At 39.5% G+C, this 11,696-nt stretch overlaps 1 long non-coding RNA gene across 1 annotated transcript in view; it reads left to right on the forward strand.

The window, feature by feature from the left end:
* LOC130542560 (uncharacterized) overlaps positions 1-10,525 on the forward strand; it is a 99,123-nt gene extending 88,598 nt beyond the window's left edge. Inside the window, exon 3 of the long non-coding RNA XR_008957214.1 lies at positions 6,323-10,525. This is a non-coding gene — a long non-coding RNA (uncharacterized LOC130542560). The remainder of the gene's footprint in view (positions 1-6,322) is intronic.
* Positions 10,526-11,696: the final 1,171 nt, after the last annotated feature.

Here is an 11,696-nt window from a genome sequence, read left to right on the forward strand (position 1 = left end):
AATATCTTAAATTTGTCTAATTTCCTCTAACCTCATCATGTTAACTTTGCTTTCTCTTTCCTGGGTTCTGGAAATTGCCTCCTAGTATCTGCCTGACATCTTGCCCCCCTCAATTTTTCACAGTCAGGCAGAATAATATTCTCAAAAGGCCAATCTGATTGGCTTGCTGTCTTGATGAAAATGCCTTCAATAACTCCTCGTTTACCCCAAAATAACATAGAGCCCTTAATGATCGGACTACAATTTTTTTCTCCAGTCTCCTCCATTGCCACTCTCCATTTTGCACTCCAGGCTACAGCTCTAGCATATTCCCTGCAGTTCCATGAACAAACTGGACACTCAGGTAGGTGCCCCTCTCATCTGCTATAATAGCACCAGGGGTGTTATTGAAGATATTTGTCACCTGTTATGGCAGGGGCACCAAACAATCAAAACAGAGAACAGTTCAGTCAGAGTGGATAATAATTATAAGCAGCTGGCTAAATATCTGTCCTGAGGAGCCCTCATGCTTATCCATATGGCACTTACTACAGTGAATTGCTGTCTTACCTATTAGACTAGAAGCCTCTTGTTTCTGTTGTCTTGTTTCTGTTGTACTTCTAGTTATGTTGTAGAAACTCCAATGTTTTTGATTAATTTAATGGATGAATTTGGCAACTAAATTCCAGCTCAAGAATCTATTTGCGAAATTCTGTTCTTCATCCCATTCTCCTGGTGACCTTTAGATACTGAGGGCAATGAAAAAGTAGATCTTCTTTTGGTGAAATAGATCATCATCTGTACTTGGAGTACACACAGATTTGTCTTTACCTCTTCCTCTAGACATTGCCAGAGTGAAAAGATGATGGATAACATTGCTACCTTTTGAGTATTACATGCTACAACTCACTCCTGTGAGTTTTGGTTTTGTAATTCCCCTGAATTGCTGAGTTCTGATTCTAGGCCTTCAGATAGTCCATTCAGCAGAAGATAGTTAGACTGCATACATGATAACAAATAGTAAAGTTCTTGTTTGAGTTGGTAGGCAGGACTATAATGGCAAATCCATGTTTCTTTATCTTAGTCAACAGTATTTCCCATCTCACATGCTTTCCTAGAAAGTTGTCACTCCCCTATCAAGAGATGAAGTTTGTATCTTCTGTCTTTGAAGCTAGGTTGGTTTTTGTGACTGCCTTGATAAATAGTGTATGGCAGAAGTGAGACTAGATGACTCGGAAGTTAGGTCATAAAATATAATATACTCCTATTTAGTTCTCATGGAATGTTTGCAGTTGGAACCAGGCTGTGAAGAAGCTCATACACGTGCATGGAGAGGCCACATGTAGGAAATCCAGTCCAAGTCTGATTTTGAAGGCAGGAGACTGATGTCCCAGCTTAAGTGCAGTCAGGCAAAGAAAGCAAATTCTCCCATACTCCACCTTCATTATTCTATTCAGGCCTTCTATAGACTGAATAAGGCCCACCCACACTGGGGAGGGCAATCTGCTTTACTTAGTCTATCAGTTCAAATGTTAAGCTCATCTAGAAACACCCTCAAAGATATGCTCAGAATAATGTTAAACTAAATATCCGGGCACCCCATGGCCCAGTCGAGTGGACACATAAAATTAATCATCACGGGCACTAATTTGGGGGTGATTGGCTAAGAAAAAGTAGATAACTGGAATAGGTGACTAGTCCTTCATCTTAAAGGTAATAGATTTTGTAAATGTCATCACTGAAGGATAAAAATGTATGTTTGAAAACTTAAAAACTTCATTTCCTTTTCCTTAACAATCCATTTGATGGGCACAGTCACATTAATCACATCTCTGTATTGATTTGAATTTCTAAAGGCAATTTCATGCATAGAGATACAAATAAAGGTGAAAAGAAATAGGAAAGATTTCTTTTTCCTTTCTCTCCTCTCCTGAGCAATTCCAACCCTAAAGAAGTAATAAAAAAAAAAGCAAAGAATATGTCAAATTGGGTAAGAGTGAAGACAGATATATTCCTGTTGAATGTTCTAAACATGCCTAATTGTCAAAACCACATTTCTGGGGCATCTGGGTGGCTCAGTAGATTAAGTATCTGACTCTTGATTTTGGCTCAGGTCATGATCTAAGGGTCCTGAGATCTAGCTCCACGGTGGGCTCTGTGCTCAGTGCGGAGTTGGCTTGTTCCTCTCCCTCTGCTCCTCCCTCCCCCCAATAAATAAATAAAAAATCTTTAAACCTACCCCCCACATTTCTGCATGCTTTGTTTAGTTTTAAGATCTGTACACGTGGGGCGCCTGGGTAGTGCAGTCGTTAAAGCGTCTGCCTTCGGCTCTGGGCGTGATCCCGCCGTACCGGATCGAGTCCCACATCGGGCTCCTCCGCTATGAGCCTGCTTCTTCCTCTCCCACTCCCCTGCTGTGTTCCCTCTCTCGCTGGCTGTCTCTCTGTCACATAAATAAATAAAAAAATCTTAAAAAAAAAAAAAAGATCTGTACACGTGTGTCAGGCCAATGGAGAAGCTGAATGGGCCTTCACAAAATAACCATATGCTCTCCACCCCCTTGCATTTAGATGGAGTTAGGTGGCTGTTTCTAGCCAGTGGGTTGCAAAGAGAAGTGATATGGGTCACTCTTCAGTGGTGACCATGGAAGTAGTATGTTGGCTTGAAGGAACTAGCCTGGAAGTAGCCTAGATGGCTGAGCCACCATTAGGAGCACAGGTGCACTACAGATCACCTGATTTGCAGTGGACACACAGCCCCAGAATTTTGAGCCATGGAAACTTTGGGGTTGTTTGTTAGGCATAGCCTATTCTGACTAATATAGATACTGGCAGCTGGAACTACCATCAATATTGCTGACTGCCATCAGATTATGCTCCATGAAGTTCCCAGTGGACTATCCTTACCATGCATGCATGTTTTTTAGTTTCTCACTTTTAAACATAAATGTGCAGCAAAACATGCCTGGACATTTAAATAAGTGTTCCCGTAATAAAGAGAGGGGTCATAACAAAGGAACAAAAAATAGATCTCAGAGAAAACAGAAGCAAAGTAGTGAGTGAAAGAAAATTTAAAAGACAGTCTAGTTTATAACAATAGGAGAATGTGAGGAGATATTTCATTCATGAAATAAAAATAGATTGCTTTTTAAAAAAGAGATCAAGATGGGGCGCCTGGGTGGCACAGCGGTTAAGCGTCTGCCTTCAGCTCAGGGCGTGATCCCGGCGTTATGGGATCGAGCCCCACATCAGGCTCCTACGCTATGAGCCTGCTTCTTTCTCTCCCACTCCCCTTGCTTGTGCTCCCTCTCTCGCTGGCTGTCTCTATCTCTGTCGAATAAATAAATAAATAAATAAATAAAATCTTAAAAAAATAAAATAAAAAAGAGATCAAGAAAAAAACCTTTGGGAATAAAAATAAAAGTGCAACGGCTGAAATTAAAGTTCAATAGAAGGTTAGAAATTAAGTTAGAAAAACCTAAAAAAAAAAGGAAAGCAGAGAAATAAAGTTAGAAAAACCTAGAAAAAAAGGAAAGCAGAGAAAAAAAGAAAATCAGAGAAGGAAGTGAAGGACTAGCTGTTCAAAGAGTGTAAAATAAAGTGTCAGTGATATCTAAACTTGCTTCAATAAGAACTATTGATATAAGTATATTCTTTAGAAATAAGGAGTAGTCTGATGAAATAATGAAATGTTCGGGAAAATTGCAGAGGATTGCTAATTTTCTTCAGAATTTTTATTAGTTCTATTTAACTTGTAAAACTATGAACATGTGCTAACTGAATAAAAATATTAAAAAAATAACTTTAAAAACAATTTTAATCTCTTTTTCATGGTTTTCTCAACCATGACACTTGACACTTTGGGCCAGATAGTTCTTTTTTTTGTGGGAGCTGTCCTGTGCATAGTAGGATTTTTAACAGCATCCCTGGTCTCTACTCACCAGATGTCAGTAACACCTTTTCCTCCTTCCCCCAGTCATGAGAATCAGATTGTCTTCAGGCATTGTTAGATATCCCCTAGGAGATAGAGGTGACCCGGGTTGAAAGCCACTGCCCTAAACCTATGCAACACTAACCTTAAAAACAAACAAAAGATAGAGGCACATAAGCTCTCCAAATGTTGATCAACAACATGTTAAAACATTTAGAGTTCTCTTTGAATTGTACTGTTCGTTAAGCATACATGGGCTTTGAGGTATATGTTCTCAGCATGTGTGCATTTAAATTTGTGATGTGTTGTGTTGTGTAGTTAATGCTCTTTGCCTAAAATTAAGATCCTCATACCTACTGTATACCTTGACTTTTATTTTAGCCACAGTGAACTGATTAGTAAGTCTAACATGGGAGGCATCAAGAACACTCTTGGGTCCCTGCTGGATGGTGTGCACACCCCTTTTGTTCAGAAGTTGATGAATAATAATCCACTGTTCCAAAGGAGAGACCTAACTAAGGAGAGGATGTAATTAAAAATAACAAGCTGTGTCTGCTGATTACTTCTGTAGCAAGTTTGGCTTTGGAGGAAGATCCTGCAGTTTTAACAGAACTCCTCTTTTGTCCAGATGAATTAATGCTCTTGTGGTCAATCAGAAGTTTGATACTTTTATGCTGTTAGAGTAACTCTGCCAGCTAAGAATAGAATAATAACGCAGAGAAGGGATAATAGTAGACATTTGCAGTTCTAATACTCACAACCTTCAGTCTGGAGTTTGTCAACCTTGGTAAGGATTCAGCAGAATGATTTCTTTTTAATTTGGACACATGACACCTAGGATTTCACTTCGTACTTTGCATGGTGTAATGACCTGGTTGAGCAACCGCATGTCAGGCGGTGTGTTCACATCACATGAAATTGAATATAATGTTTTCTCATTGTTTTCTTGGGCATATTTTTTTGGTCCGCTTGCAGAAACTCTCAGGTAGAATGATTTTACAGCACAGCAAGGGAGAGAGAGCCCTAAAAAAGAGGTCTTAATGATTAACGTACTGCTTTAGATTTTTTATTTTATGCTGATTTAGAATTGCTTTGTACTTGTTTTTATTTCCCTTCTCTCTCTCTCATTCACACACAGCATCTTCCTGTGTCTGTGCGACTGACCTACCATTTTCCATGGAAATGCTGATGGATTCTGCCTTTTCCCTTAGCAGCTAGACTCATGGGATTGATTTGCTCCAGGCATTTCAGTTAAAAAACAAAAAGAGAAATATTCTTTCCACTCCTGCCTTTTACTTTCCTTGGGCCCTTGACATCTCTGGTGTGCCGTGCAACAGATGGAGAAATGATGCCTGCTGTTCCAGCTCATGAGCAGCTTACCTTAGTGATTCAAACTGGAGATCAAAGAACTGCACAGGTTTGGAAGACAGACACATCAAGATTCAGCTTTTGGGGGTTGCCAATTTTTCATAAATCTACACAAAGGCAGCCTAGTCAAAGGCAATATATGCATCCTTTTTCATTAAAGAAGCAATAGAATGTAATTTTCAGGGGCATAAAAATTGCCCATTTTCATGAGCATAGCTCTGTGCTCAGAGGTTGAATTGCAAACTCATTCAAGAGTTTAACAAAGTAAGGGTACATGTAGTTAAATGAAAGCAAATAGTCAGGAAACAATATTTTTTTTTAAAGATTTTATTTATTTACTTGACAGAGATAGAGACAGCCAGTGAGAGAGGGAACACAAGCAGGGGAAGTGGGAGAGGAAGAAGCAGGCTTCCAGCGGAGGAGCCTGATGTGGGGCTCGATCCCAGAATGCTGGGATCATGCCCTGAGCCGAAGGCAGACGCTTAACGACTGAGCCACCCAGGCACCCCAGGAAACAATATTTTTGGAACATTATTCTTTCGGTTAACATGAATTGTATAAGGAGAAGAAATGACAATTTTGCCTGCATATCAAATAAACAAGCTTCTCAGGACTTTCAGAGTTTAGAAACCAAGACGACAAGAAAATGATTTAGAGGATAGAGAAATCCACAGATAAATGGTTAATTGGTAACTATTCCTGTTGCTAGCTTCTTCCATAAGAAAAACTGTAGGTAGCATTCTATATCATCTTGGTTCTTCTGGACAGACCTGGAATGTGAGAGGTGTAAGTGTTGAATGAATTAACGGAACTTGCCACATTTCTATATAATCATCCTTGAAACAGACAACTAAGCTATGGAAGTTGTTGAAATGATTGAAACTTTGAGGGGAATCCCACCTTTTGTAGTGATGATTCTAATTCTTCAGGGAGTTAATAGGTAGAACGGGTATTCCCAGTGAGTCTTTTGCTGGAGGAAATGTACTACTTATGTTTCTGGTTGTTACATTCAGCAAACATTTATTGAGCATTTATTATTTTCCAGGCAGCATGACTGGCACTGGGAATACAGAGACTGAAAATACAGTCATGGCCTCAAGGAGCTCACATTCTAGTGGAGAGAAAGACAAGTAAACAGGTATTTATGAATCTGTGGTAAGTGCCAAGGTGGAGCCACACCTAACCCAGTTGGGGGAGGAGTTGGGGGTCAGATAAAGGGTTTGGGAGAAGAGGTGTTGGGCAAATCTTGAAGGACCAGAGAGTCATTGTCTGCTGAGGAAGAGGAAGCAGGCATTCTAGGAGTTTGGGCCCAGGTTTTTCTCTACTTTGTGACTGCTTGGAACTTGGGTAGGTCCTGAAGAGTCATGAGAAGTTTTTAATGGTTTTATGGGAAAGGAGTCTCATCCTTGAGGGGGCTGTTCCAGGTAATAATAATAACATTGAGGTACGACCTATGCTAGTAGTTTATATCCTTCTTAGAACTCTCTCCCTTGTGTTAAAGACTAAGGTTTTTTGTTTGTTTTTTGGTTTGTTTCCTAAAAGAACAATTCTCTATGCTATCATTTGAAGTGTGTTGTGGCAGTGAGGCAAAGTTGTGTTTAAAAAATGACAATAGTGGGGTGCCTGGGTGGCTCAGTCCATTAAGCATCTGACTTCAGCTCAGGTCATGATCTTGGGGTTCTGGGATCAAGGGGTCCAGGAATTGAGCCCCCCCCCCCCCCGCCCGTGCTCAGCAGGGAGTCTGCTTTTCCCTTTCCCTCCGCCCCTCCCTCTCCTGCACACACTCTCTTTCTCTCAAATAAATACATAAAATCTTTAAAAAAATGACAATGGTAATTTATTTGATGAAATAATCGGAAAGATTCATGGTTACCAAGAACCGTTTAACCTAAATGTTGACTTGCTGCTTGCTTGTCCCTACAAAACTGGTGTTTAGTCATATATGAAAACTGGATTCAGGCACTATTTCTAGTTGCTTGTCAATCACTGGACCATGGGAGGCAATCCAGGACCCGGCTTAAAATACAAAATACTCTGGAGTTTTGGATGGAATACCTTTATGGACCAAACAGATTTCAAACAATTCATGGAAGAACCATGTTATAAGTCACCTGCCAGAGCTATGTGTAATACTAACTTTTAGAAGCTTTTACCTCTAGCTTTTTGTAATCAAAGAATGTTAAGAATTAGATTTTCAAGTGACAGGATCAGAATTTGTTTTGACGAAAGCTAGCGTAAATTTTTTAAAACCAAAATAACATACGTATTATCAGGTCTCTCCCTCCATTATTAGTAGGGATTTATAAAACAACTTTGTCACAAAGTCTGGACAGATTATTTCTATGAGACTATAACATAAAATGCCATAAGATGTTAAAGGCTTGCGAATTAAGGGTTTATCTTTGCAACAGAGGCAGCAGACAAGCGGCAGAAACGTGCTATTTTCATCCCCTATAATCTGCAGAAGTGGCTAGTAGCAGATCCGCTGTATGAAAGAAATTCCGTATTTTTATGTGCAAATCATTCGCTAAGACTGGCTTCCTTCTTAGCCCCTATTCTTGTTTTGCTTTTTTGCATATTTACTAATTATAAGTCTGGGGATGTAGTGAGTCAGTTGGAGAAAGGCTCCTGCCCTCATTAGGAGGGAAAAATGCATAATAAAGCAGATAGACCCTGGACAAAGAACTCTGGACTTCAGAGTGCTTATTAGCTCAGAGAGAAAAACTGGACTGAGACTTTAAAAATAAAATGACACCTAAGAAACAGTGGCTTAAGTCAAAACCTCTAAGAAATCTGAGACTAGCTGCACTATTATTGTCCCTTCAGTGTGTAGATTTTTGCATTCTTTTGTAAGTTGAATACTCCTGTCTACATTAATTCACCTCGACCCTAGCCTGCAGGGCCATGGCTGAGGTTTGACAAGTGAGTATGGCTTCTGCATACTGAGAAGCTCCAGGGCAAGGACAAGTGCAGTGACTCCTGTGGAAGGGGAAACGGCGCTGTAATGCAGGGCTCTGGCTCCGTGGTGCTGCCTTTGTATGGCCTTTTAAAAGGTTTCCCCTCTGGGTGGGACAGAGTTTTGGAGAGTGGAGTGCCATCTGGATTTTGGCTGTTACTCATCTCCTCAGTCAGGTGCTGCTTGAGTGGCTTGTGTTTTAATAGAGGCCAATGAAAGGAAGGCTTTTGTAATAGCTGCAGAAAGCGCATTCCCTAGACTCTTAGGTTCAGAGTGTAAGGCTCATGTCAGCCTTTTTCCTCTATTTTATCCTAGGCCTAGTACAAAGCTCAGCTCGGTAAATATTTGATCTATAACTGCAACTGATGAACTGACAAACAGGTGAGCCTCTAGGTTGGAGAAATTGTGACTTGGCTGTGTCTCCCAATTACATTTAAGGAATGGGGATGCTTCAGTTGCGATAAGGCAATTGGATTCTCTGTGTGGGTCTAGACCTACAATTTTATTTCATTGGCTGTTGTGATAAAATGTCCCTTGTTGACATGTATGACTTGCTTACCCAAATGCTTCCTTTATCAGAAGAGGCTATATTAAGTAATTCCGTCTGTTCTTAATCATAGTACAAACACTATGGAGACATGAATATTCAACAGAAGGTCAAAGAGATGGCAAAGCGAAGAAACTGGAAGTAAGAAACAAAGAGAGACAAAGAGGGGAAGGAATATCTGCAGCTATAGCGAGTCAGAGGTAACTGGCTCAGTAATGGTATTTTCCTTCTCATGTTGTTTTCCTTTCTATTCACGGGGGAGTATCTTTTCTGAGCAGGCATCAATCTTTCTCCTTCTATTTTCAGCAAAGATGTTCTCTGCTAGCTCAGTACCTGGGCCATCAGAACAGACACTTGTCTGATGCAACAGGGCTCTCCTGTTTGGATAGATTACATTAACTACAAACATACGCTACCCGTAAGTGTAGAGTTTCCTAGATATAGCCTAAAGCATCTTTCTTCTGAACATTTTTACTTTGCATTCAAACTGGGTTCGGATACTGTGCCAAAAAATATCTTGCAATTCTCTTATTACCAGAAACCAGAGGTAGCATTCTTAGTTTGGAACCATATGTGCCCTTTCTCTTGCTTCTTGTAATCTGTTGTACTCCAAGTTTTGACTCCGTGGGTGAATCAAGTGCACAGGAAATTTCATGCGCTGCTTCCTCCTCCTCTACCACTGATTCAGAAACTACTCAGTTTGCCATGGAGACAGAGATGAAATGCTAGCAATGTTTTCAATTTCTTTCATGATCCATCGCTGTTTCTAAGAAATTCCTAACTACTGAGTTCTAAATTTGTGGTCCTCCTGGCAGCTATTTTTGTCTAGGTGGAAAGCGGACAGGAGTTGCAATTTAGTAAATGTTATCATCTGAAATGATTTTTCGTGAGGGCCTAAATTGCAGTCTTTCAGATTTTTATGTGATAGTGGTGGCAGTGGGGGACAGGGGGATGGGGAGGCCAAGAAGGCCACGAAATGGTTTTAAAGCGATTTTATGCTCTGTACGATCTTCATGAAAATGACATTTATTCAGCTTAAGCTGGGAACAGATAGTATGTACTGCAAAGGACAGGGTATGTAGAAAGCTGGTTTATTTTTCTTAGCCAAATATTTTCTCATTCTTAAATGTGACCTCAATTAATAGAGGAGTTACAAATTAATGGCTCAGCTTATCATTATCTTCATTTCCTGGTGTGAGCTATAGAAAGGTGATGCTGAGGGTCCTTGGGTGAAAGAAATTACGCCCCAAAACACTTGAGGGAGTGAATGGCATATAACCTGGGAACCCTATTTACTAGACCAGCGAAGGAAGGCTTAAGTCCCATTTGGCTAATCAGCAATTTCTCTTCACAGTAGAGGAAATTCTAGCAAAGTGTATTTAGGCAAAGAAATAAAAATGGCTTGGGGTGAGGCTATTAAGTCTCCAGCTATAACATTGGAGATTTAATAATGACTCTTGGCTATTTCCTATAGGAAAGTACCATGCTGACTAGCTTACATCAGCACAGATGCTTGCTCTCATTAGCTTCAGGGTTGTCAAGACTGTGACTTGTAAATTTTCACCCTTCACACTGGTGTGAAAGGCCATGCACTCATTGTAACAGAGAGCATAGGAAAGCATTTATTTTCCAGAAGGTTTAAATGATTGGAATATTGGACTCAATATTTCTTCTCTTGAACTATGTCTGTTCTTCCGAATATGTAACTAGATACAAAAAAAAAAAAAAAAAAAAAAAAAAAAAAAGCATAGAAGTTTGAATGAACTTTACCTGAGGTGAAAATGGTAAAGCTAAGTGTTGCTAGCTTAGAAAAATAGCAATCAGAAGCTGAAAAAGAAAGAGAACTGAGAGAAATAGCGAAAGGACCACTGGATTTTAAACATTTGCTATTTTTAATTAAAACATAACTACAAAATCAATTTTGTTTTCATTCATTAGAAGGGCACCTGTATTTATGGAAGGTTGGTCTAAAAATATATAAAAATATTATTTTCCCTTAGTGTGAGGATTTTCCTTTCAGATGAGGATGAACAATACATAACAGAAAATAAATATTAAGAGACTGTTAAGATTTTGCATTAGCTTTGTGTGTATAGTATAAGGATATTAGCAAAACTTTGTTCATCTTTTGATGCTTTCTCCATTTGGGAGAGATAAATTTGTAATTACTTCCTCTGTAAGATGCGAATCAATAATTATGTTTGAAGAATTTTTTTCCCTGTAGCAAGAAGTATCACTTAGTATAAAAAAGACACTGAAGATAATAATCACAAACTTATGACAAGAAAATAATAGAATACACTAATCCAGGGTGTATTGGAAACAGGATAGGAAGAGGGATATGTGTGGGAACATGCTTGGGTGCCGAGCAGTATATAAAACTAATAAAAAACAGCAAATATGATTCTGTGGTGCACAGTCCAATAACTGCAGGGCTGAAAAGCAGTGTGAAACGTTGCCTGATGACGAAAACTTCATTAGGAGGCAAACTTTGTTGATTACAAATTAAATGTTTTCCCATTCTGCAAACTTAAGTTTAGGACCTGAGCCAAGACTCACAGCAATTTTCTTTGAACCTTGTTCTCCCTCCACTTGGCCAGTCTGCTTTTTATGCTGAAAATATTCCAGAGGGAAGTTTGATACTGTGGCATTACATGGAAAGAGTCTTGGACCAGGAATTTAAAAGCTTGGCATCTAGTTTCAAATATGTCACTGGTTTAGGTCTGTCAAACTGAAAATATTAAAACTTCTTTGGATTTCAGTTTCCTCATCAAAGTGATAGGTGTTCTTCCAGCAATAAAATTCTATAATGATTGACTGTAGTTCCCCAAATTCTCGTGACAAGAGAAGGGAGCCTATCTGAGGCCTCAAATGGAAACTTGCCTTGGGGTCTGGTCCTATGAACGTGTACCCAGC

Source organism: Ursus arctos, unplaced genomic scaffold (assembly GCF_023065955.2).
Source record: "Ursus arctos isolate Adak ecotype North America unplaced genomic scaffold, UrsArc2.0 scaffold_37, whole genome shotgun sequence".
NCBI classification, from domain to species: Eukaryota; Metazoa; Chordata; class Mammalia; order Carnivora; family Ursidae; genus Ursus; species Ursus arctos.